General features: G+C 39.0%; 1 protein-coding gene and 1 pseudogene across 8 annotated transcripts in view; both read right to left on the reverse strand.

Moving 5' to 3' along the window:
* LYPD6B (LY6/PLAUR domain containing 6B) overlaps positions 1-26,705 on the reverse strand; it is a 137,789-nt gene that overhangs the window by 14,269 nt on the left and 96,815 nt on the right. For 4 of the 8 annotated variants that reach the window (XM_064382207.1, XM_012457089.2, XM_064382205.1 and 1 more), the window contains one exon: positions 1,656-1,800. The exons of the other annotated variants lie outside the window; for them this stretch is intronic. The gene's annotated coding sequence lies outside the window, so the exon portion shown is untranslated. The remainder of the gene's footprint in view (positions 1-1,655; positions 1,801-26,705) is intronic. 8 annotated transcript variants of the gene reach the window in all.
* On the reverse strand, positions 16,136-18,189 carry LOC135277014 (tigger transposable element-derived protein 1-like; annotated as a pseudogene).

The raw sequence follows: 26,705 nt of genomic DNA on the forward strand, positions 1-26,705 counted from the left end.
ATAGGGGATCGGACAGTCAGGGAGTCAGGGGGGCCAGATCACACAGATGCTTACAGGCCATGGCAAGAGTTTTGAATCAAGCAAAATCAAGAAATTGTTTAATTTAGACCATCTAGTTGTGAAAAATGCCAAGAATGCTTTTTCTCTGTCAAGTAATTGGTCCCAGATTCCTAGCCTTGTTTCTAGTTCCTGGATTAAAGGAATACAAATGATAGTGAACATAGAGGAATACAGAATTCAGATATACCGCAAAGGTCTCTCTAAGCAGAAATGATAGACAACTTAAAAACAACTGTTTGAAAACAACAAGAATTAGACTTCTTTTCTGGTTCTTCCATCCTTCAAAATAGCACTGTAGGGACCCTAGTGTCACTGTCATTGTACAAGTGAGTAAACTGTGGTTTAGTGTCAACAGATGTAAAGATCCCAGCACGCTGCCCAGAACATAGCATCCTCTCAAAAAACTTCCACATAGCACAGCCTAGCCTGCTAAACTTGAAAACTAATTAGAATTATACCAAAAAAAATTGCTTCCATATAGACAAAATGTATTTTCATTTCCATTTTTAACTAAAACAGCATAGACTTATTCTATCAAAATTCTGCAGAACTGCCAAAGTTTTGCCTGTCAAGTGAGGAAAGTACTAAATAAAAATGTCTTCTATTTCCAAAGCATGCTTTCTAATCTATTACCATCTACTGCTTCTTCCTGAGCACCTATATCTATCTCTATCTGTTCTTCAGTGTGTAGGTTTGTGTTAACATGACTGTTTTTATTTTTCACAACTCAAACACATTAGGATAATGAAAAAGTAAATGACTAACCAGAGTAGCTGACAGTTGTTTTACATTTAGAATCATTTCACAGAGACTCTGAACTGAAAATTATCTGCTGAGACTTTGCTGAGCAGGCTTTCATTGCAGTCTTTGTGGCAGAACAAGGTTTACAAAAGAGCTTATCTTTTGCTCCGGAGGGGAAGAAATCTTTCATATGGATTAGATTAAACCGTTCAGGTTACTTTCTCTGAAGCTACCACATAGAGCAGTGTTACTTCTTCATACAGGAAGAGAGGTGACCTATGAGCATCTTCAAGGTTATTTGCAAAATTCTGTGTCTAGACATGTTTTCCCTCTGGGTGGAGTATCTCAAGGGAATCCACATAATCGATTCTGGAGATCCACATAATGGTTAAGAGTGGCTGCTTGCTGTTTCAGAATATGGCTATAATAATTTGGCTTCCCGTGACTTAGACATTTTCATATTTTGATGCTAAAAGAAAAAGTTCCACATATATATTAGGTATTTGGTCTACTTCATGAACTCGAGGGTAGCTCAAAACATTTTTCCTGACACAGAGTTTATTACCTTCATCCATCTTTCCCACATATTAGGCCTGGTCAGTAATCCCTCACCCATGGTACTGATCTTTCCTGAATTTTATGAGTTCTCCCGTTGGAAGATATGTTAATACTTGCTTCAGAATGCAGAGTGCTTCTTTGCCAGAAAGAAGGAATTTCTGCAAGTCATATTTATAGGGATGCAACAGGGATGGGGAATTCTCAGGCTTCCAGAGAACAGCAGGTAACCAGGTTTGTAAACTTAGGAAACCCCACCTGAGACTTTGGCCTACTACTGACCAGAATCAAGGACTTACCTGGCTCTTGATCCAGAAGCATGACTATTTCCCAGGTCTGAGCCCTGGTAATCATCTCATCCAACATGTGGCATTTTACGCCTCCAAGGAAAAGACAAAGTTAATGGGGTCTTCAGGAAGCAGCACATCTTTGACATCATAAACTCTTTTGAGGAAGGAAAATGATCCACATTATTTTGTTGTCATATTCCCCAGGCCATGCTCAGTGCATGCTAGATACTCAGTAAATTCTTTATGGAATAGAGCCAACCTCATTAGCAATGACCTATAGAGAGTGCCTTAGTTAGTAAGCAAGACAAAAGTTGTGGGCAGTAAAGAGTTGGCAGAGTATCCAAAGACGATAAAGAAATGATGAAAAGAGAATTGAAAAAGAAGAGACTAAACAAAGGTGGCAAATACTAGCATTTCTTGCACAATTGCTAAAAAATGAGTCAGCAAGCACGAGGCCAACTTCAGCTGCCAATAAAACAAATGAAATAGATAATGTAAGGGGAACAGTTCTACTAAGTCCAACATGCCTATCAGCACTTACATTCACACCTTCCTGCAAGCACCACTTATCTCACAGAAAGACATTTTAATGACAATCTTTAACAGTCCTGGCTTCCCTTGTAAAAAGAATAGAAGGCAAAGTGGAAATTCAAAATGAGGGCTGAAATTTTACTCAGAAAGAATGGAATAGACAAAAAGCCTCCTCTTCCAAAGGGAAATTAGCCAGAAAAGTTTACCATTTACAACAAAAGTTGTGCTACTTGCTTCTGGCTGTTGGACCAGGTTGGCAACTGGAGATATTCTGGTTCCCATTACATTTAGGAAAAGCACTGGTGGGGCTTAGCCAAGACCAAATGCTCACTCCCTTCCTTGTAGGGGAACTGAGGATTCAGTTCCTAACCTTCCCTGGGCATTGGGAACCCAGTTCCTATGGTTTCAATTTCTATCTTTGCTAATAGGTTCTCTATTTCTGGTACATGGAGGGCTGATTTTCCCCACACATTTAAATATGAATTATTTTAATTTTAAATATATTTAATCTAGCATTCTATTCGCTGGAAGCAGAATAGGAGAGAGAAGTCAAGCTTACAATCAACTCCATCATCTTGATCTGATGGTATTAGCTCTCTATAGAGCACAACAGACTTTACTCTTGGATAACAACATTCAACAGGGAAAAATAGAGTCATGATTCAGCCTTAGCTTTCATTACAGCTTGTCCAAATCTTGAAAGTAGTATAATTATAAGTTGTGCATTTGTACCAGGTACTGTACTGAGCACACTGTCCCTGTGCTCTCATAAATTACTGGGACCAAAAAGTCAATATGAGCCACTGATAAGAGGTGACTGACAAAAATTAATGCAATCATCTTTGAGAGGAGGAATAACAATGAGCTTTAGGTTCACAAAGTCCAAGAAGAAAATTCGGTTTTACATTTATTAAATGTAAAATGTAAACCAGGTGACTACAGAGTTAAGAAATATTGTGCCCATTTGCCAGTAAGAAAAATGAGTCTTAAAGTCACACAGGAAACTAAATTGTGAGTTGTGGTGTGGATTGAGCGCAATTATGTAAGTAAAATACATTTTACTTAGATGGGGTTCAAGAAATCTTAGGTGCTTGCTTCTCCCATTTCTCCCTCCTTCACCCTTGCTTTTGACATTATTAGCAGCAGGATAGAGATCAGATCAAGGGGCATAAATATTCAACTTCATTACATATTGGCTGGACAAAATGTGGTCAACAGGATTGAGTTGTGTGTGCTGATTTCTTTTTCTTTTTTTTTTTTGAAGTGTCAAAAAAATCATTTATTTATTTTTTCAACAAGTAAAATATTTATTTAATTTTTCAGTGAACAGAATACAAAATGAAACCAAAATGCTCCTACTTGTATTTACAAGATATCTGTAAAGTTATTTTGTGACTTGCAATATTATTATTTTTTTTTCATAAATATATTTTATTGCATTTTAGGTTCTGGGATACATGTGAAGAACATGCAGGATTGTTGCATAGGTACATACATGGCAATGTGGTTTGCTGCCTCCATCCCCATCACCTATATCTGGCATTTCTCCCCATGTTATCCCTCCCAACTCCCTACCCCCTACTGTCCCTCCCCTAGTCACTCCCCCACAGACCTCAGTGTGTGATGCTCCCCTCCCTGTGTCCATGTGTTCTCATTGTTCAACCCCTGCCTATGAGTGAGAAAATGTGGTGTTTGATTTTCTGTTCTTGTGTCAGTTTGCTGAGAATGATGGTTTCCCGGTTCATCCATGTGCCTACAAAGGACACAAACTCATCATTTTTTATGACTGCATAGTATTTCATGATGTATACATGCCACATTTTCCCCGTCCAGTCTATCATCGATGGGCATTTGGGGTGGTTCCAAGTCTTTGCTATTGTAAACAGTGCTGCAATGAACATACATGTGCATGTGTCTTTATAATAGAATGATTTATAATCCTTTGGCTATATACCCAGTAACAGGATTGCTGGGTCAAATGGAATTTCTTCTGATTTCTTATGAAGATTTAGAAATTCTCTCTATTGCAACCAAGAGGAAGTTGGAATGAATGACTGCCAAAGTCCCTTCCACTTTTAATATTCTATGATTTTTATGGAAAGAGATTAATGAAGAATTCTAGTTATTCCATAAAGAGTCAAAAATGTAATACAGCAGTCCCATCACATTTCAGATTCCTGCTGTACTGCTTTAAATAGTATAAACTTACAAAAAATCTCATCAAGCACAGGATCAAGAACTCATAGAAATAAGTAACCCATTTTGAAGTGTAAAGCTGTACATTTTGCAATGCCAAAGATAGAAGTTTTTCTGCTTTCTGCTACAGGCAACCTGATCAAAAAGAATGTCTAGAGCAGCAATGAAGTTAAAACAATTTCATTATGCAAATCAATTTTAAATCTAATTATGAATTAATGCACGGCCCATAAGTGTATAATTTGGGTGGAGAAACAGTCCAATCAATTTTAAAGACATCTTTTTAAATGTGATTCAAATTTTATGAAAAAGCTAAAAGACTCTTCTAAGGTAACAGCTCTTCAGCTGCATTTCTGTCAGACAGAATTTTACACTTTTTTGGAGAGGGCTTTCATGATACCAGAAAGGTAACATGGTAAGAGCTCCACACCCAAAATTTAAAAGCTGCCAGGCGCAGTGGCTCACACCTGTAATCCCAGCACTTTGAGAGGCCAAGGCAGATGGATCACAAGGTCAGGTGTTCAAGATCGGCCTGACCAACATGGTGAAACCCCATCTCTACTAAAAAATACAAAAATTAGCCAGGAGTGGTGGCACATTCGTATAATCCCAGCTACTCAGGAGGCTGAGGCAGGAGAATCGCTTGAACTTGAGAGACGGAGGTTGCAGTAAGCCAAGATCGCACCACTGCACTCTAGCCTGGGCGACAGAGCAAGACTCCACCTCAAAAAAAAAAAAAAAAAAAAAAAAAAAAAGCTTAGATGTTTAGGAATTAGAAACTCCCTTTAAAAAAAATCAAGATTGGTTTGTCATGATTTATCCAACTATTTGGACAAATGGTAGAAACCTAATAAGAACATGTTGATCACACTGGAGAGTTTCCTTCACACAGGTGGAATAATTTTTACCCTGTTTGCTTCCATAAATGATTTTTGGGATGCTTATGCCAAGTCATATATGCATTAAGGCTCTTAAAATACTGAATAAAAGCCATATTGGATGATAGAATAGAAAAGATCCTAATCCCTTCCATCAACAAAGCACTCAGCCGTGTGTTTCCCTTTGCTCTGCGCTTCCTAGAAGCCAGGGGAGACATGGGACACATTGATTCTATTTGACAAAAGACAACTCTTCCTGATACTTAATTCTCAAATTAATGAATCATACCAGTTACAATATAGTGGGCACCAAACAACATATGAATAATGCCTGAAATTTGTTTTGAGGACCTCGAAATGCATCTATCATTTGGCCATTTCTTTGAAAAAAGCCAAGGACATAATATTGAAAGGTAATTCTGTACACATCCTTCTGCTAACAGGAATGTGAATGCAAGATTTGTTGTTGTTGTTTTTTCCATGGGAGAAGAGTGTTTTTATACTTGAGAGAAAGATAGAGCTGGACAGATGTTTGGCAGGAGAGCTTCTCTCTTTACTCAAGTCATTTCTTTTAATAATCAATCAAGGCTCTCCTAAGAGAAATAAAGGCTGAAATGTTCGTCAGCTAGCTAAGGGTCCACTACTTGACATTGGTTGAGTGGAGGGGTGTATCATGATGCCAATGCGCTCTCTAATACATAGCACTCAATTGAGGAAATTTAGCATTCAGGGTCACTCAGTGTGTAAGGTGACAGCTAGCACTTTTTGACTTCATTTTGTCTCAGCTGACATAGAAAAATGATCATAAAAATAAAGTACTCATACAGATGTGTTTCTCACAAAAAATTTCTCTGTATATGGATATGGATATGTATATATGTGCATACACACATACATACATTTATTGAATCAATTCATTGCTTAAATACTATGTGCCAGGTTGTAAAACTGTCCCTAGAACTCTGTTTAAGAGACAGTATTCCCTACATCTCAGCTGCCTTCAGCACCCACATGGTGGGTGCTTTCCATTGGGAGAGCTGCACAATGCAAAATTGTTACTATGCATCTGTCTGGTCTTTTTTATTCTGTCCTAGGGTTTTATGTCACTGACCATTGTTTATAAAGCCCCCACTTGCTCAACTTTATTCTTGAAGCTACATCTAGACATATATTACCCAAGTAAAGAACATGTTTATAGATATCTATCATTTTGAAACAGGAGGGCATTTAAAAACAAACAATAAACTGCATGCTATAGCAAAAGAGTATCATGCTGACTTTTGCACAGTCACAAAATCCAGAACAGATTATTCAAAGAACTCTCTGGAAGATGACAAGCTTATAAAAGCAATCCTAATAAAAAATTTCTGCATTCTGCATATATAACAAAGTTACAGCATGTCACTTGCTCCATAAATTGCCACTATTACCACTTGGAGCAGAAGGAAATGTACACATATAAAGATATATATGTGCACAATTTCATAGTCCCAGAGGAAACTGAAAAATGATGTACATTAAATAGTATTTTAATTGCAACATGAAAAACTACATTAAATGGTTCACGATATGGTTCATGGTCTCACAAGGGTAAAGTCAAGTATAAATGCTGCCTAGTATAATGGGAAGAAACCGGCCTTTGGAGGCACTCAGGCCTGGGGGCAAACTCTAGCTCTCTCCTGATCTACTGCCTCTAGCTGATCACTGAATTGCTCTGGGACTGTTTCCCTATCAGTAAAATAGAGATATCAGATACCTATATTGCAGAGAGTTTTGTGGATATTAAAAGAGAATAAAAAATAAGCCCCTACCTATTTCTATTTTTGTCAAATTATTAAATCAATTAGAAAGCTCAATGTAAAGATTTATTGTTCCTCTATGGATGATCATACAGGTCAATATCATTAAGGCCACACAAGAGCAGACAAGATTTAAGACTGAAATTCAGTATATATATTTTCAGCTCTCAAATTCTATGATTATCTGAGCACATATGAGAGCAGAATGTAAAATTCCTCTGAAGACCAATTTTAAGAAAACTACTCCAGCACACATGTGAGAGCAATATTTAGGCCTCACTGGAGCATTTCCATTTATCGGCTTTCTGATAAATCTGTATGATTTGCCTATACTCGTAAATAACACACAGTAGTTCTCATAGCATTTGTTTTAAAAAGCAACAGGCTCTGCGCTTTCACACGTATCATTGCGTTATTGCTCCAAGCGTGTGTCACACTTCCCATCCTGCTTTGAAAGCCCAGTTCAAATAGTTTTCATTCACAAAATCTTTCTATGCCTACTCCAGCCCACAAGTTAGTCTCTAACCTGAAAAAAGCTTGGAGTTTTCTTGTTGACACAGACTGTCCTTCCTTGCTTAGCAATGTGTGGGGCAGAGAAGTCCCAGTTCATGTCTGGATATGGGCTCTAGGTCTCTAAGTTAATACAGACCTCATGCACTTGCAGACATTGCAAATTTTTTAAAAATGACTTTTCCAGCTGGGACTATAGATGTATATCACCACACCCAGCTATTTTTTCTACAATTTTTAATATTTTAGTTTCACTACAGAACCAATAATATAATTAGAGGAACAATCTCTCCTACCAAGTATATAATACCCAAATAATAAGTGTCCAAGAAAAACAGCTATATGCTATTTGTTGTATAGTTTTTCAACTAAAAGGTGCCAGGGAGATTCCATGATTACCACAAGTAATTTGATGCACTGAAGATTTATACTGGCAAAAATATAGATGTCGCACTAGTATGATTTAAAAGTCAAAGTATTAATATTTATCTAATTAAACCTTAATGAAATTTCATATTTTCTCTATTGGGGAAAGCATTTCCTAAGGTGATTTTTCTGTTGCTATGTATCTTCCAGTTCATTTTTGTTCAGTCCCCACCCTGTCACAGTACTTATCAATCTTTTGTTAGTTACCAACATTAAATAAAATTTTTTAATCAACTAAAAAAATGACTTTTCATCTTTTTTACCAACAGAATTGCCATTTCCATTTTGATTGTTCATTTAAATGAACAATCTTTTAAGTTTTGTAACAATCTTTTAACACTCTTTTAAGTTACCCATGTGGCGATTATGAGAACTCCATTTTCAGCAACTGAAGGACTGTTCAACGATGGCCTAGTACATTCACCTGTGATTCAGCACACACTGTGTTGGGCCTGAAATACACTACAACCACGCGACCTTCCCAAGCTGTCCCAGTCAGTGAAGGGGAAACAAACTCTGCTTGGCTTCCCCCTTTGCTTCTCCAGAAACACAGCAACCATCTCCTGAATTCTGGTAACTGTTTTCTCCTCTTGTCTTCTAGGCCTATAATACAATACAGTGGAAAAGCTTTTCTCTAATGCTAACTCTGGAATCTCCTGCTACCCCTAAATCTGGCCCACATCATTGTAAACAGTCCCTTTAATAACTCTCTCAAATAACACCAGGTTGTTCATACCAGGTGGTTTCTAGCATGACCCCGACTGAGCCTTGAATCGAGGCTAGAAACACTAGGAAAAGAGCCACTCTGGACCAAAGCATCATGGTTTGTTTTAGCAGAGGTATTACAGGCAATGCTGCAGTGAACAAAGAGTAGCTTCTTTACTATGAAGAGTAAGGGCAATTGTTATGATCTATTAAGTTATAGGAGGCCAACAACCAGATTTATGCTACAAACCTATCAGGGTAAGAAGGAAGACATTAGTAAGAAAATAAGAATATTAATGAGCAGTATACCAGAAGATAAATCTAGCTGAAGAATATTTTATAATCTCATACAAATATCACCACCTTACCCCAAATTTAGATTTTTCCGCTTCTACCATCACTAAAGCACATCATTAAATAAGCAAAGAGAGATGGGCAAGATTCTCGAACTTCAATAAAAGAGCTCAGAAAGATGGACATATATTGGTATGGACACAGCACTGAAGCCCACTGAGGCTATACTATATTCTGCGCTGTACCCTTTTATTGTACATTATGGTACCTATCAATATCCACACAGAGATGTAAGTTTATTTGAATATAATAAATTCACTGAAAACTGGAATCCCCTACTTGTGTGGTGATGTTTGGCCCTATAGTTTCCTTTCTAAGATCTGGTATTTCAAGAAACAATACTAGATTCCTACTTGAAATTAGGCTTCTCACTTAAATTAAGAACCTACTCTTGAACTGCTATCTGCTTATTATTCTGGTGGCGTCTCATCTTCCACAGTCCAGGACCTTCTCACTGAGATAATGTTCTCAGGAGCCTCGTGCGTCCAGGGAAGCCCTTTCCTGCATGTTCCAAATTTACTTGTACCCACCTTTCTTCATTTTCTTTCCTCTTACCCCTCTTTTACTCCTTGCTACCCTCACTCAAGGCCATCTCAAAGAGAAAAAAATGTTTAAAAAAGTCAGCTGGAAATGAACATTGAGATCTCATTCATATTCTGATTTCCAGACCATAAAATTCCTAGAGAACGTGTTCTTTGATAATGCCTAAAATAGCCCCTCTTAGCTTGTGTTTTGAAAAAAGCACACCTTGGATATACCTTTGAAAGTAGTGGCATGTAACAACAACTGAAAGAGGCCCCAAAAAAAGGGATTCTTCTCTTTTTTATTCCTTTTTTTTAATGAATGCAGATATTCTTCTCACTAAAAGTGCCTAAAAGAGACTGGCCAAAGGACTTGGTGAGGGGGCCATCTGGAAGGTGAGAGGACTGCAGAAGCACCGATGACCCGAACTGTTCACAGTGTACGGGACGTGGGTCACTGCACCTGATGTGCAGCTCACATCCACCGATGGCAAAGACGACTTCTAGTCCACACACTCCCAAGTCTGGCCACTGTCTTCCTGTCTTCTGCTGTGGGTAATAATCACTCCAGCAGCGAGCACAGCACCTGCGCTTCAGGGCTCATCACTCCTCCACTTAACACTCCCTCAAAGTCCCCCAAAGATTGCCCATTACAATTTGTACAGGATGGACACTTGGAACGTAATCATTGAATAAATGCTTGATTGGGGTTGACTTCACCATTCTCTTCAGTTTGCAAAGCCCACTCCCCTGGCACTGAGGCGGATCAATTTCCATTTACCATTTAATGTCTGCGTTTGGGCAGTAGGTGGTTATCCCAACTTGAGGTCTGAGAGGCCTCAAATTAGCACAATTCACAGTTATCCCAACTTGAGGTCTAAGAGGCCTCAAAATGCCACATGATTCATCTTCAAAGAACTTTCCCATCCGAAACTAATTAATCCTTTCCACATCCCTGTGAGGTAAGGGTGGTGTGATCATCTCCAGGATGTAAGCAGGAAATTGGGGATGAGGAGGTTAGAAGCTATGCCAAGAGTAATTAAGGGTGTCTGCAGGGGAATGAAGTCATGATACACCAACCCCGGGCCATTCCTCCACCTTTCACCATGCTTTGACCATCTGATCATTCTCTGGGCTTTGGTGAAGATGTAGACAGAGTCCAGGAGATATGATCTTTAGAAAAAAAAAAGAAAAAGAAAACCTGTATTATGACTTGCCCCTGCTAAACACTTGAGAGGTCTTTCCTACAATAAGTTGGTATTAGAAGCCACTTCTTTGCTAATATCAAAGTATCCAAGAAAAAGAAAAAGAAAAAGCCACTTCTCTTAGTTTTCTTTTTTTCAATAAAAATGTGTCTTTAGGTAATTTTAATACTGTCTCCTGGAAAGAAGTCTGAGAAAAATACTGTCACCTGTCTTCATCTGTCTTTCTGGGAAGTGCACAGTCACTCTCATGTCTTCAGAGGCACAAGTCAGTGCACTGGCAGCCTTGAGGTTCAGGGTTGCTGCCCGGCCAGACCTGTGATGTGCCCGGAGCAGGATGATAGCACAGTCCTCCTTAACACATGTTAGCGGGCCTTGCTTCTCTGCAGCATGTCTCTCAGCAGCTCCCCAGAGAACAGCATAAAGCAAACATTTCAGCCATCTCTACCCTAGACCTTTCTCACTTTGCTGAAGAAGAACCAGGATTGGTGATTTCCCAGGGAAGAGCAAGCTTCAACCACCAGTACCATGTCCTTTTTCCTTTACTGGCTCCTCTTCCTCCTCCCGCCTGCCAGCTTCAGGCTTTTATGTTATTACTGTTTACTTTCTCATGGTATGTTAGGATATAACTAATATAAAACTATATAATAGCAGGATGTTATTACTAATACTTTCATCAGGGATCACATTCACTGCCACACATTCGACTCCCATTTCTTTATTGCCAATTTCTAAATCACCAGGCCTCTCCCTGACCCGAAAAGGCTACATTATAAATTATAATTTTCTTCAACTTTTATATAGTATGAGTGAGAGTAGGTGATTTACTATTTCATTCAGGCAATGACTAGTCCTAATAGTGAAACTCTATAATGTGCCAATAATGAAAACAGTATAGACAGGACTCGCATATGAGCAGACAGACAAATGGAACAGAATAGAAGGTCCAGACATAGCTCAAATACGTGTAAGAATTTGTTATTTCATAAACATAAACTAGTAAAGTAGGGATAGACTTGAAGAAGTTGAGTTGGGACAACTGAGTGGCCAGGAAAAAAAATAAAGTTGGATACATACCTCATACTGTACACACAAAACCAAAGCCATAAAAAGTTCAGGAAGAACATTTGAACACAGAATAATTTCATTAAATAATTGTACTTTTTTTTAAGGAATTGTTGGTATCTTAATGGTTTAGAGGGTATATTGTAAAAAGTCCATCCTTACATGTTTTTGGTACATATATAGATGTACTTATGAAGAAAATAATATATTTGGAGTTTGCTTTAAACATTCTCAAAATAAGTGAGAAAATAGAAAAAGTAAGATTCGCAAATATTCCTAATTGTTGAGGCTGAATGATGGGTAGCTGGGGTCTATTATACCATTTTCTCTATTTGTATATGCTTAAAATTGTTCATGATGAAATGTGTTTTTTCAGGGCCAAAAGAAAATATGAGTGATTTCCTTGGAGTGGGGAAAACATCTTTCTAACCATGATTCAAAACACAGAAGTTATAAAGTTAAAGTTTGGTAAAGTCAACTATATTAGAAAACTTCTGTATGTATAACAAAAAAAATCATAAGCAAAGTTAAAAAACAAATAACAACTTGGAGAAAATATTTTCAACTCCTACACAGACAAAACAATAGATAATCTCACTAATATGTAAATAGCTACTAGAAATTAATAAGAAAATTATCAGAAATCCAATAGAAAAAATGGCAAAGAAAGGTAAAACACATTTCATAGAAAAATCAATCAAATGGCCCTTAAACATCATGAGAACAGTTGAGCATCTTTTTGAATAGGTGAAATGCAAATTAAAATTATACTTTATAACTTCTAGATTTTGGCCAAGCTTCCTAACACTCTCCTTTTGAGGAGACCACAGGAAATCACATTTTCATATATTGCTTAGGGGAATAAAATCCCTATGGAGCAATTTGACAACATTATTGAAATTTCAGACATATCTAACCTTGACCCCAAAAATCCTACTCTAGGGGTTTTATTCTACAGGCAGACCTGCATACATGTACAATATGTTGGCATGATATCATTGTAGCACCGTATATAATAGTAAATGTCTGAAAACAACCCAAGTGTTCATTAAAAGGAATATAGATGTGTGCACACACACACACACACACACAGACACATGCAAACACACACACACATTACCTATTGTGTTATCTATGTTACCTCATATGTTATCTATTGTGTTAGAGAGGGACCAATGTGAAAAACACTATCTGTGTTTACTCATAAATGGATAAATATGCTCAGTAAGACTATCTAGGAAACTAATAAAAGTGATGGCCTACAGGTAGAGAGGCAGGGATAAAAAAAAAAATACAGCACAAGGGAACAGAAGTGAGAAAGAGACTTCTCAGAGTATAACTCATTTCATTGTTTTCATTTATAATCCATGCGAATGCATGACTTACTCAAAAATTAAATTAAAACAAAACAATTCAATTGGCTCTACAGTTTATGGTTAAAACTCAATAGTTCTCCTAATGGACCAATGACTTGGAAAATCCAAACAGCAGATGGTACAAAATAGCATTATTGTTTGGCTTTGAAATGCATCATTTGGAGATGGGTGCGGGGGGTACCTGACAATTCACCATGCTAATTACATTTTGCAAATTGCACTGGTAAAGTCCCCTGAGATCCCAGTAAGAACACATTCACAGTTGTCTGAAATAAAAGCAGATTAAGAATGAAAGTAAGGAAGATCAACAGCCAGGAAGCACTGCCTTGCTTCCCCAACAAGTTTTTTTCCATTCGCCTGTACGGTGTTGTGATTTGCTGGCTATTAGCAGCACTTCTCTCTTATGCTATAGACCAACAGGCACCAACTGTTTATCCCCCAGGTCTATTTCTATCTTGCCCCTACTCCTAACTTCAGATTCCATGTTTAGAAGAATTAATCTAAACTCTATGTAGAAGATAATTCATTGCCCATTTTTAAGATGAAAAAACACATAATTGCCATAAAAAGTGATCCACAAGATAACTAAATTACTATTTAACATGATATATACATATATATGAGATATATACATATATGAGATATATACAAAAAAAGTGTTCTGATATACTCATTAGCCCATATGGTTTTATTGCCCCTGAATGGACAATTTATTTTACGCTTTTTGAAATATTAAAAATAGCTCCATATCTCCTGTGACTACATTTGAGGTTCTGGGACCCCGGATTTCAGGCTGCTGAGTGGGCAAGAGGAGGAGGCCTGAGAACGCTTACCCTTTAGCCCCTGGCATGAAGTCTTCATAGGAAGAGGGGGCTACCATCCACTCCAATAGGAAAGGAAGCAATGGTTCCTTGTACATATATGTTAAGGGGGAAATTCCTGTTATTTAGCTTAGTAGAAAAGCTGGGCTATTTCTCAGCATTTCCGTTTCCTTACATGTAGAATCAGGTTTTAAAAGTTAGAGTATAATATTGAGCAAGTCATTGAATCTCCCAGTGCCACAGTTTCCTCACTGTAAAAATGTCAAAATAATAGAAAACAATGACCTCAAGTGAGTGAGTTAATTTGTCTCAAGGCACTCAGACTAACGCCTGGAAGATAGGAACAACTCCATAAATACTAGCTACCCACATGTAACATCTTAGAGGTGAGTATGTTTAAAACTACCTCTCTGGGCCAGGTGACCTCCTGAGACATTATGGAATATATCCTCTGTCACCATTTTCCTTAGACTAATTAGCTATAATACAAATGGAAAATTATTGACTTTCACAACTTCAGCTTTACTGGTGTTGAGTGATTTACATAATCCTGTAGCTAGGAGGTCCCAGAACTGCATTCCTTTCTTTGGCAAATTTGTATGCCTTCCTCCAAAGGCAATATTTATTCATCATATCTTGTCTGAGTAATGACTCTGGGCTGGGGTTAGGTGGAAATGTCAATCCTTTTCCCCACCCTGGGTGCAAGGGCTTAGAACATGGGAGCAGAGGAAGACACCACATTCAGATAAAGTCAGAACCAACCAGTCCATGGCTTGACAAGAGAGTTTAGAAGAGATCCAAGGTAGGGCCTATCTGTAAGTAAAAAAACAAGGCCTCCAATTAGCCTTCAGAATCTGACACTTCTGAGTCTCTACTTTGCATCACGTGGTTGGGGGGGCGCCATTATTAAATTCGTGATCTAGAAGTAACTGAGAGAAAATACTGTTTATAATCAGTAGTTTAAATGTGCACTTGTCTCTCTCCTATACTGTCTCTTCACACCGTCCAAACAGGCGAGCAAAAGAAAATAGGGATTCTGTACCCAGGAAAAGACAATTTTACAAAAATGCTCACCCACGTCATTGAATCTTAGGGAAGAAAATGGAACCAAACTGTGTCCCTGATGGGAAATGAGAGGAGGAACGAACGTTTTCCCAGATGAAAGTTTGAAAAATATGTTTTGCCACATTCAGAACCTTCACCCATTTATTTCTTTCCTTACATTTTCCTTACTTAAAAGGCACACTTTAATTAATTTCATAAAATAATTCAATGTATACCCTCCAAGGCAAGCTTGTCCAACCCATGGCCCGCAGGCCACCTTTGAATGCGGCCAAACACACATTTGTAAACTTTCTTAAAACATTTTGGGATTTTTTTGCAATTGTTTTTTCAGTCTATCAGCTATCATTAATGTTAGTGTATTTTATGTGTGGCCCAAGATTGTTCTTCTTCCAATGTGGCCCACAGAAGCCAAAAGATTGGACGCCCCTGCTCTAAGTAAACTAAATACATTTATTCAGTTACTTAACCAATATTTATGGGGCATTTATGATGTGTTGTGTCACGCATCATTTTGTTCATTCATGCTGCTTGAGTTCCTGCTCTCAGGAAATCTTACTTTCCAATATTCTGCTGAAAATGTCTCCTCTGCATTTCCTTTGTTTGGTTTACAGTGATTCTCATCTTCTTCTGTACAATGCCTTTCTAACATCTAGAAAATGATCATTTTAAAACAATTGTATCAAGTCATGGGACCATGGCAGAGCAGGCTAAGAAATTATAGCCATATGAGCATAAATATTTAACTATATGCAATACACTTCATTTGGTGCATTATTCAAATTATGGGCTTATACAAAAATGTTTCCGGAAATTACCAGCTGCTTCCTTTTGTGATCTCAGTAATTCTCAAAAAACAAGACTCAAAGGACTTAGAAGAATACCTCAGAGATACCGTGGGTTTGATTCCACAAGTCACACAAACGTGTTGGTTTCCTGGTGCAGACAAAAGTTATGTTTACACCATACTGGAATCTAAAGTTGTACCTACCTTAATTTTAAAATACTTTAAAATGCTACCAATCATCTTAGCCTTAAACAAGCTATAATCTTTTTGGTGATGGAAGGTCCTGGCTTAGAGTTGATGGCTTCTGACTGATCAGAGTGGTGGTTGCTGAAGGTTGGGGTGGCTGTGGAAATTTCTTAAAATAAGTCAACAATGAAGTTTGTACATCAATTGAGTCTTCACTTCATGAAAGATTTCTCTGTAGCATGTGATGCTGGTTAATAGCATTTTACCCACAGAACATTTTTCAAAATTGGAGCCAGTCCTCTCAAACCCTGCCACTGTTTTACCAACTAACTTTCTGAAATATTCTAACTCCTTTGTTGTTATTTCAACAATGTTCATAGCATCTTCACCACGAGTAGATTCCTGGTGAAGAAACCACTTTCTTTTCTCAGTCATAAGATACAAATCTTTATCCATTCAACTGTTATCATGAGATTGAAGCAATTAACTCACATCTTCAGGCTCCACTTCTAATTCTAGTTCTCTTGCTATGTCCACCACATCTGTAGTTACTTCCTCCACTGAAGTCAATGTTATCTATGAGGGTTGGAATCGACTATTTCCAAACCGCCATTAATGTTGATATTTTACCTCCTCCTAGGAATCACAAATGTTTTTAATGGCATCTAGATGGTGGATCATTTCTAGAAGATTTTTTATTTACTTTGCCCAGATCCATCAGAGGAATCAGTATCTGTGGCAACTATAGCTTATGAAAAATGTATTTCTTAAATAATAAGACTTGAAAGCTGAAATGACTCCTTGATCCATGGGCTACAGAATTGGCGTTGTGTCAGCAGGCATGAAAACAATATTAATCTCCTTGTATATCTCCATCAGAGCTCTTGCGTGACCAGGTGCATTGTCAATGAGCAGTAATATTTGGAAAAGAGTATTTTTTCTGAGTATGAGGTCTCAATAGTGGGCTTACAATATCCAGTAAACCATGCTGTAAACAGATGTGCTGTCATCCTGGCTTTGTTGTTCCATTTATAGAGCACAGTCAGAGAAGATTTAACATAATTCTTATGGACTCTAGGATTTTCCGAATAGTGAGTGAGCACTGGCTTCAACTAAAAGTCACCAGCTGCATTCACCTCTAACAAGAGAGTCTGTCTGTCCTTTGAAGCTTTGAAGCCAGGCACTGACTTCTCCTCTCTAGCTATGAAAGTCCTAGATGGCATCTTCTTCTAACAGAAGGCTGTTTGGTCTACATAGAAATCCTGTTGTTGGCCAAATGCAGTGGCTCACACCTGTAATCCCACCATTTTGGGAGGCCAAGGCAAGAAAATTGCCTGAGCCCAGGAGTTTAACACTAGCCTGGGAAACATAGTGAGACCTTATCTCTACAAAAAATAATTTTGAAAAATTAGCTGGATGTGGTGGTGTGCACCTGTAGTCCTAGCTACTCTGGAGGCTAAGGCGAGAGGATCACTTGAGTCCAGGAAGTTGAGTCTGCTGTGAGCCACGATCACACCACTACACTCCAATCTGGGTGACACAGTGAGAGCTTTTTTTTCTTAAAAAACAAACAAATGAAAACTCTGTTGTTTAGTGTAGCCACCTTCATCAATGATCTCAGCTGGATCTTCTGGGTCACTGGCTGCAGCTTCTCCATCAGCACTTGCTGCTTCACTTTGCACTTTCACGTTACGGGCATGCCTTCTTTCTTTCATCCTCATGAACCCACTTCTGCTAGCTTCAAAGTCTTCTTCTGCAGCTTCCTCACCTCTCTCAGCCTTCACAGGGTTGAAGAGAGCTAGGACTTTGCTCTGGATCAGGCTTTGGTTTAAGGGAATGTTGTGGTTAGTTTGGTCTTCCAACCAGACCACTCACACTTTTTCTGTATTAGCAATAAGGGTGTTTTGTTTTCTTATCATTCTTGAGTTCAGTGGAGCAGCACTTTTAATTTCCCTCAAGAACTTTTCCCTTGTATTCTCAACTTGGCTGTTTGGCACAAGAGGCGGAGCTTTCAGCCTGTCTCAGCTTTTGACATGCCTTCCTCAATAAGAGTAATTATGTCTAGCTTTCAATTAAAGTGAGAGATATGCAACTCTTCCTTTTACTTGAACACTTAGAGGCCATAGGGATATTACCTGAACTAATTTCAATATTGTATGTCTCAGGGAATAGGGAGCCCCAAGGAAAGGGAGAGGGATGAGGGAATGATCAATCACTGGCACAGTCAGAACACCCACAGCATTGATGGATCAAGTTCACCATCTTATATGGGTATAATTCACGGTTCCCCAAAGCAATTACAATAGTAACATCAAAGATCACTAATCACAGATTACCATAACAGGTATAATAATAATGAAGAAGTTTGAAATATTATGAGAAGTGCCAAAATGTGATGCAGAGACACAAAGTGAGCACATGCTGTTGGAAAAATGGCACTGACATTTGCTTAAACCTTTCCATAAACCTTCAATTTGTAGAAAATGCAATCTCTGTAAAGTGCAATAAAGCCAGATGTCATCTAACAAGATATGCCAGTATTTTCCATATCAGCCTCCTTCTACTTACACTGATGTCATTTGCCTCCTTTTCTGCCAACCTCAAACTCACTAGGAGGAGAATCAGTTGGAATTCCCTCTCCTTAATTGCTTCCTTTCCTTTTTCTACAAACCTTGCATTATTCCCCCCCTAAAACCACCTACGCCAAAACCATAGTTCAGTGAAATGAGTGTGATTAAGCAAATTATAAGCCAGCTCAGGGAGTTGCTCTAATTACTCTAATCAGGGATAGGTTCCCAGCTCACAGGAGGCCTGACTGGCCTAGAACTCTTGCTTCCTACTAGTGGATGGTGTGTCAGCAGATGGCAATCGCTGCTGCTATTTCACCAGCTTAATGGGAGATTGTTCCAATTTTGGGGTTCAGACCCTCATTATTCTTCAATTTCTTTAATTGGCCCACTGAAAAAACTCTTGCTTTTAGTCCCCCAGTGCCCTAGAAGCCCATGCAAGAGTTGGGCATGGTGCCAGATTCTTCAACAGGAAGAACACGTGTATGGGAGCTGCCGGTCTCCCTCTCTTACCATATTCAAGCTCCCTGATGGCAGGAGTCACCTTTCATCCCTAGAAATGAGCCTGACATGTGGCAGAAGCCCAAATGCTTCCTGAATATTTTGGAATAAAGAAAGAAGAGAAAGCAAAGGTGTATTTTCTTTTAAGAGACACTTTATGGGACAAAGGATTTAATAAGAAAAAAATTCTTGCACAAGGAACATGCCTATCGCATATTACATTTAAATGAGAACACTGAGAAGACAGAGACTTAGGAGTGTTCAGAGTCACATGGCCACCACTCCATACACACTTGACAGCAATGCATATCTAGTTTCTCATCATTAACTTAAAACAGTCAGAGGTGACAAGTCTGTATGAGAAAGAAAGAGAAAGACATAGAGGTGGAGTGCAGAAGAAAAGTACCAAGCTGATATCAAACCACAAGTTTACATCAGGAAAACAACAGCCAAGCAACAATCAACATTCTAACAAGCTTGATTTGGCTATGAAATTCTTCAAGGAAAATTCGAGAATTTCAGGATTATAATACCTTAATGAGGCCTCCTAGGTGGTGGTATATTAAAATATATCTATACCTTCTTATGCTTCTATTTAACTTTCTACACATTTTGGCAATGGTAGCTCATGAGAGAAAACTGAGAGATGTTTCAAGAGTTCCTTGAAGAGGCTGGTTCCTGGGCCCTGCAGAAGGACAGATCTAAGATAACTTGGCAAAGTTCACAGCTGCTCCACGGCCACACATTGATGAATGTAATCCATGTCGCTGACCTCCTTCCATGTGGATAATTATGTTGCACACTGGATTGGAAAAGCCATGTTTCAGCATCATCAATCCAAATTTACCTTTGGAATGTCTCTTAGTGGAGAAAGCATTAATCAAATAAACTTTTAAAACTGAAAATACAGGTATATACATATATATGTATACATACACATATGCATATATGTATACATATGTATCTTCCTCCTTCATTCATTGAATAAACATTCTCGAGCAGTTACTGTGCGCTATGTGAGGAACTAGAAATAAAAATTTAGTAAGACATGGTCCATGCCCTGAAGTGATTTGAATATAGTGTTGAAGGCAGTCCATGTACAAACTTTAAACATGTGGCGTTTGCTATAGGGACAAAGAGCTATGGAGCATTACTAACTCTATTACATGTATTCTCCTAAAATGCCAGCAATTTCTGTAGCTTATAGTAGGTAGATAAGCATATTATTTATGCTGAAACTATGCAGAGATATTCCCAGAAATAAGCACATCTGCAGAAAACAAATCTATACACATTGTAGATTGGCCAAGCAGAACAAATGTCTCAGGAAAATACATACATATATATTTTCTTAAAAAAAAAAAAAAAAAAAAAGAAGGCAAATGTACTGGTTGGGATTTTCTGCAGATGTCATCAGAATAAATGGATGGGGAGAGACAAGTGCTTAGGTTTGCAGCATGACCCAGCATCTTGCTGAGGCTCAGTCTATACACCCTAAACTAGGAATTGGGCAATCTCCTACGTAGAGGATTTCCAGCAAACTGCATAGCTCTCTATCTCCATTTTTGGTTTAGAAATTTCATCCTTCCAACAAAGTTTACTTCTTCCAGAAGCATAAGGTACAGTAGATACATCAAGCTTGAAAGGGGAAAAAAATTAAATTTTACCGATCATCAACTTATCTTTGCAAATTAAATCTTCAATGTATTAAGTGGTACCCAGAATGCCTATTTCACTGATAGGAATTTATCGCAACATGCTCATCTTATTTTCCTGAAGATATTCTAGTTATCTAAAATAAATGATATATTTCCCTGGGATCCAAAATGGAATAATTTCCACTTACATGAAGAAGTATTTGCCACCCACTTACTGAAGCACTAAGAGCACTCACTTTTATAATGGACATAACTTAATACAGTAACATTTTCTCATGGAAAGTATTTGACAAGAAAAAGTTGAATGCAAAGTTATGTGGGCTGTTACAATACGTAATCCCTTGACCCTATCGAAGGGCTATTTTGCTATTTCTGAAGCAGCAGCCCCTTCAGTGAATAACGGCATCGTCTTGATAGTCTGAGATGCATTCTTACTCAAGGGGACTTTCTCCTTGTTGGTTGTGAGCATCCACAGAGTTTTAGAGAGGTAATGCTGACTCAAGGACTGATAGCTGGACTCCTTCTAACCAGTCCTAGGACTGAGTTCCTAATTTTCAAGAGAATATCTCACCCGAGCAACTTATATACGCTGCTTCTTAAGGTCTTCCATGTCTGTTTTAAATCCTTAGAATTTCAATCTTGCTTTGGGAGGATTTTGCCAAAACTTCAAATATTCCTCTGATGATTAAATGGCCGCTGCTGCCAGCACACCAAAAATAGTAGGTGTTGGAGGATATCAGAAATCAAAGTTCTATTAAATAGATCCATATGAAGTATGCATTGTGTGGTCAATGCTGTGATAACCACCGTGGAGTTTTTGTTTGTTTATTTGTTTTTGAGACGGAGTGTCACTCTGTCACCCAGGTTGGAGTGCAGTGGTGTGATTTCAGCTCACTGCAACCTCCACCTCCCTGATTCAAGCAATTCCCCTGCCTCAGCCTCCAGAGTAGCTGGGATTACAGGTGCACACCACCAGTCCTGACTACTTTTTTTGTACTTTTAGTAAAGATGGGGTTTCACCATGTTGGCCAGACTGGTCTCGAACTCCTGACCTGAGGTAATCCGCCCGCCTCAGCCTCCAAAGTACTGGGATTACAGGCGTGAGCCACCGCCCCAGCCAGAGTTTTAAACTATATGAAAACTCTTTGACCCAAAAATCTGGTGATACATCAAATAACTGGAGTAAGCACAGGGCAGGGCATGATGCAGAATTAAAATGAGTGCTATAGGGCACAGAGAATGATAATGATTGTATTTCATAAATACCTTACTATTAAAGAACAAAAATTAAAAAATATAAAGTGCTTAAATAAGATGCATTCACATACAATACCTTTTTGACACTTACAACCACATGGTGAGGTAGGCGAAGGAGATATTATATTATTATTAATTTTTTTTTTTTTGAGATGGAGTCTCACTCTGTTGCCCAGGCTAGAGTGTAATGGTGTGATCTCAGCTCACTGCAATCTCTGCCTCCCAGGTTCAAGCAATTCTCCTACCTGTCTCTTGAGGTGCCTGCCACCACACCCAGCTAATTTTTTTATTTTTAATAGAAACAGCATTTCTCCATGTTGGCCAGGCTGGTCTCGAACTCCTGACCTCAGGTGATCCACCTGCCTCGGCCTCCCAAAGTGCTGGGATTATAGGCATGAACCATCGCACCCAGCCTAGATATTATATTATTAACCCCATTTACAGATGAGGAAACTATCACTAAAGAGGTCAAGGTGCTTAGACAAGGGCACCTTGCAGATACGCAGCAGAATTCCAGACGGCAGCCATGCTGCTTTCTCCCGGCTCGGTAATCTTGCTGCCACATCACGCTGCCTTTTGCTTGTCATGGGAGAGAGAAGAGGGAATAACTTGAAGGGTGAACTATAAAGGATATTTTTGAATAACAAATAGGATATAAGATTTTCATGGGGAAAGGCAAATTGTGAGATGGGCAAAGAGCATGACCACAGGTTTAGAGGCAGAGAATAGGAGAAGAATGATTTCGTGAAATGGATATGTATTGAAGGAAGTGTATTAGAAGGAAAATAGGGTGTGATAGGAAAATGGAATTACCCATGGAGGATTCAAAAAGTCAGGAGTTGAGTTTGCATCTTTCAAGCAATGAGACTCTTTCGCAAAGGAGACTGCCAGGATCAATGCAGAGTATAAGGAAGTTGATATGGTGTTCTGTGCTAGATGGGTTCGAGGGATGGAAGGTGGGAGGCAGAGTCTGGGTTTCTGGAATCCAGCAGGGAGTGGTTGGGGGCCTGATGTAGTTCTGAGATATCAAGGTGGGTATGCCTGGCAGAATTCATCACAGATGCATTTGTCATCTGATGTCATTGAACAACAGCAAAGCTGAAAATTCTGGCTACAAGGAACAGGGGATGATTGGTGTTTACAAACTTAACATGGATTAAGCCATTTTAGGTTGGTTCACTTAAAACTTGTAAGATGCCCTGTCTCCAGGACTCAGGATTAACAAAGGTAAAATTACCTGCATTTTCAGCCTCTGTTTAACGTGACTTCCTGAACTCAGCCAGCCTGTTATTAGGCAGGAATGGAGGGGGCCTCACAGCCCTGTTGGAGTTCCAACAGATGAAGAGGAGTTGAGTGGGGTGGGGGGTAGATACTCTGGGTCCCTCACCCCCATTTAAATGAGAATAGATTTGATTTTATATAATTCCTTCTTTTAGGAATCTTTCACAAAATTTTATTTGGGTAAAGGCTTCCATAGCTTAACACATCTGAAAAGCCAACAATCCTTCCAGCCCTAGCCATAGACAGATTCGTAAGCAGGACCAGAGAGGTGCAGGGTCTGGTCCAAGGTCACAGAGCAGGTGAGGCCCACTGAGGGGCCTTTTTAAAGTATATTAAATTAGGCAACTGAGGACTCCAAGAACAGAAGTCATTTCGTATACTTTGAAGCCCCAGGGCCAGGATTCTTTCCAGGCCCTTTCGGTGCCTGTGGCAGAGCTGGTTCCCAGATGCCCTACACAGGTAGCACACACAACCAGGATCGAGGATCAGGATGCAGCTCCAAGCCACACGCAGCCAGGCTGGGCCTCAGATCGCGAGAAGTGAGACCAGGAACCTGTTTCGGGGTTGAGCCTCCTGCCCACAAATTAAGCTTAGGATGCTTCCAATAGGAAAGAGGGTCTAGTTAACACTTCCTCTGACTCATTCATAGTTCAACACTTGCTGATTCCTTTTTTTCCTCACTTTAGTTTCCTTTGGGGGGCTAAGACTAAGGCCAAAACAAAAGTCCACCTCCACCGCCGCCCACAAAAACCACCTTAAGAAAAGGGCTGTTGTGCCCTGGGGAAGATAAAGAAGTGCTGTAAGTTTGGAATTCTCGCAGTTATCAAAGAATTATGACCGAGAAGCAGGGAATCGTTAAATCCAGCTGGTTTCACTTGTATAACAGCATATAACATTGTACCAGCTCCTGCACTGCCCGCTGAATCAGGAAGTTTAGGGAGAAAGAAAACCAGCAGAGCCCCTAGTAAATCTGTCTTTTTGTATTCCAATCCTAAAAAAGTATTCCCCACACCTTTCCGCATAAGGCGTACCGTCACCTTAACTATGTTTATCGAGACAGACAAAGTGTCTTTGCAGACGCTAGAGCATTTCTCTTCTTTGACAGCAAATACTGATTAAATCTTCCGGGAGAAGTTAGGCAAACCGAAACCCAGTTTCTTGCTGGTTACAAAGGGACAGACTTTCCATTTCTGATAGTTCCTTTCCTTTTCTTATTGTCAGGAAAAACAGATAAAAGTGATCAAATTTTGTAGAAAATGTCTCCTGAAGATATGGCTGTTTATGTTTTAACCTAGGTTGAATGATTTCCTACTGCTTTTCTGAATTATCTAATCTAACTAAAAGAATTCCTAAACCAACTAAGCTTCCTATTACTAATTTAGAAAAACCAGGGAGAATGTAGATGATACACAAACTGATAGTGCCAGGTGAGCATTCCACTGGCAGGGCGGCACGTCACCCTTTCAGGATGGAGAATGCTGAGGGGACTGTGACTTTGCTTGCAGTAACATTAGTGGCAAGATACTTTAGCAGGTCTCTGTGCACTGATTAACTCCTGGATATTCTGAATGCCTGGTTTAAAAAATAACAAATCAAAATGACCTTTCAGGCACTCACCAACACTGCTAACAGAAACATCCCAGTTAGAAATCTGGGTGGGAAAACACATTTGTGGCATATATGCTGATCTGAGCAATAGAGTCTGTCTTTTTAATCACCCCTGTTAGGAATATAAAACCTCCTTAAAATAAGTCACACAGCTTTCTATACATCATAAGTAATTCACCAACATAAAAGCTCCAGATTTTATCATCATTATCGGCACTGTCAGCTAGCTGCTAAGAGTTATTGAGATGGGTAGACTTGGTTTGAGGGTTAAAACATTGTGTGTGCTGTCTCTGAAAATTATCTGCAGAACTGCAGAGCTTTCTAATTCATACTGAAGAGCCATCATTATGCCAGGAGAAATTGAGGCTTTCAGGTCCCCAGCCTGATAACTCAATACACAAGCCTCCCTTCGGGTTCTTCCTGAAGGACCAGCATTTAAGCATAACCGTGGGAGGTGGGAGCAGGCCAGCCGACATGGACTCATCTCCTGCCTGCAGCTAGTTGGTGATTCTGAAGCCAATGTGTACAGCTGGGACTTTCTTTCCCCACTCCCAAACTTGGGAATCTACAAACTGGCTAATGAAGGAAAAATAAGTAATCTCCTGACTACGGTAGTAGATAGAAATGAAAACTGATAGATATATACTTTTATTCTTAAGCTCGATTTTAAAAAGCAATCTCCATCCCACCAAGCTCTAAAGGGCTGCTTTTCATTCCATCAGGGAAGGTGGAGAGCATGTTTGTGCAGACTGGCCTGGCCTCTGACAGATTTATTGACAAGACCCACTGGCTACAGTAAGTACAGGGATGCATCATTTGTTGAGAAAGAGAAGAATATATACCACTGACAGGTTTCCAGGAGCTCATAAAACAGCCGTTAGGCGTAGAAGATCATGTCTACAATGTATTAGTATCAGGAAGAAAGCATTAAAAGCATTTCTCAATTTTAACGGAAAACAAAATTTCAAAAGTAAGGTGAGTTAGCTGCCAGTGTCTGAAGTTGATGGAGACTCAGAGCCCCTCGACTTTGACAGGCTCTGCTCTGTGAACAGGGAGTATGCTGCACAGTCTCAGTCATTTTTTTGTTTGTTGCCAGCTAAAAGGACAGAATGTTCGGGTATCACCATTGAGTCTCATGGGGTGGGGGGAGTAAAGTGATAGGAAACTGACTTTTAGTTAACTTTTCACTGACCTCTAGATCACAGTGGTGGACAGGATGTTGTCATTATAAGATTTTAAAATAGGTTTCTAAAAGATGAAAAATAAATATTAAAGCCCCGACATTATTGGATGGCGACAGAGGAAAGAACAATGGACCACTGTATCTATGCTGAATCCACATAGAAAAGTTGTGCTGGAAGCCTAATTGCTTCTTGGCCTGAGTATTTAAACCTCTGGCCCCTAATGGAACACAAGTTATTCTTAAGGCTTAGTGTATTTTAGACTTAATTGGAGTCAAGGTTATTTTTCTCAATTTACGAACTATTAGGAACTGTTTAACTTGAAAAAAAATACTTCTTGGAGTCTCAATTTTCTCATCTATAAATCAGGACAGTAATACTTAAATTTCAGGGATATAGTACAGAGTAAATTATTTTAAAAAATACAGTGAAAACTAAATTAATTAACTATAGAGTATGTTTTACAATGCCTAGCATATACTAGGTGCTCAATAAACATTACCTTGCTTCCAGTTCTATTCACTTTCAATAGTAGAAAAAAAGAACAACTCCTGCAGAAAGGATACAATGCCAGGTTGTATAAGGAG

The sequence above is a fragment of the Aotus nancymaae genome, unplaced genomic scaffold (assembly GCF_030222135.1).
Source record: "Aotus nancymaae isolate 86718 unplaced genomic scaffold, 86718_ANA_hifiasm-v0.15.2.pri h1tg000029l, whole genome shotgun sequence".
Taxonomy (NCBI): domain Eukaryota; kingdom Metazoa; phylum Chordata; class Mammalia; order Primates; family Aotidae; genus Aotus; species Aotus nancymaae.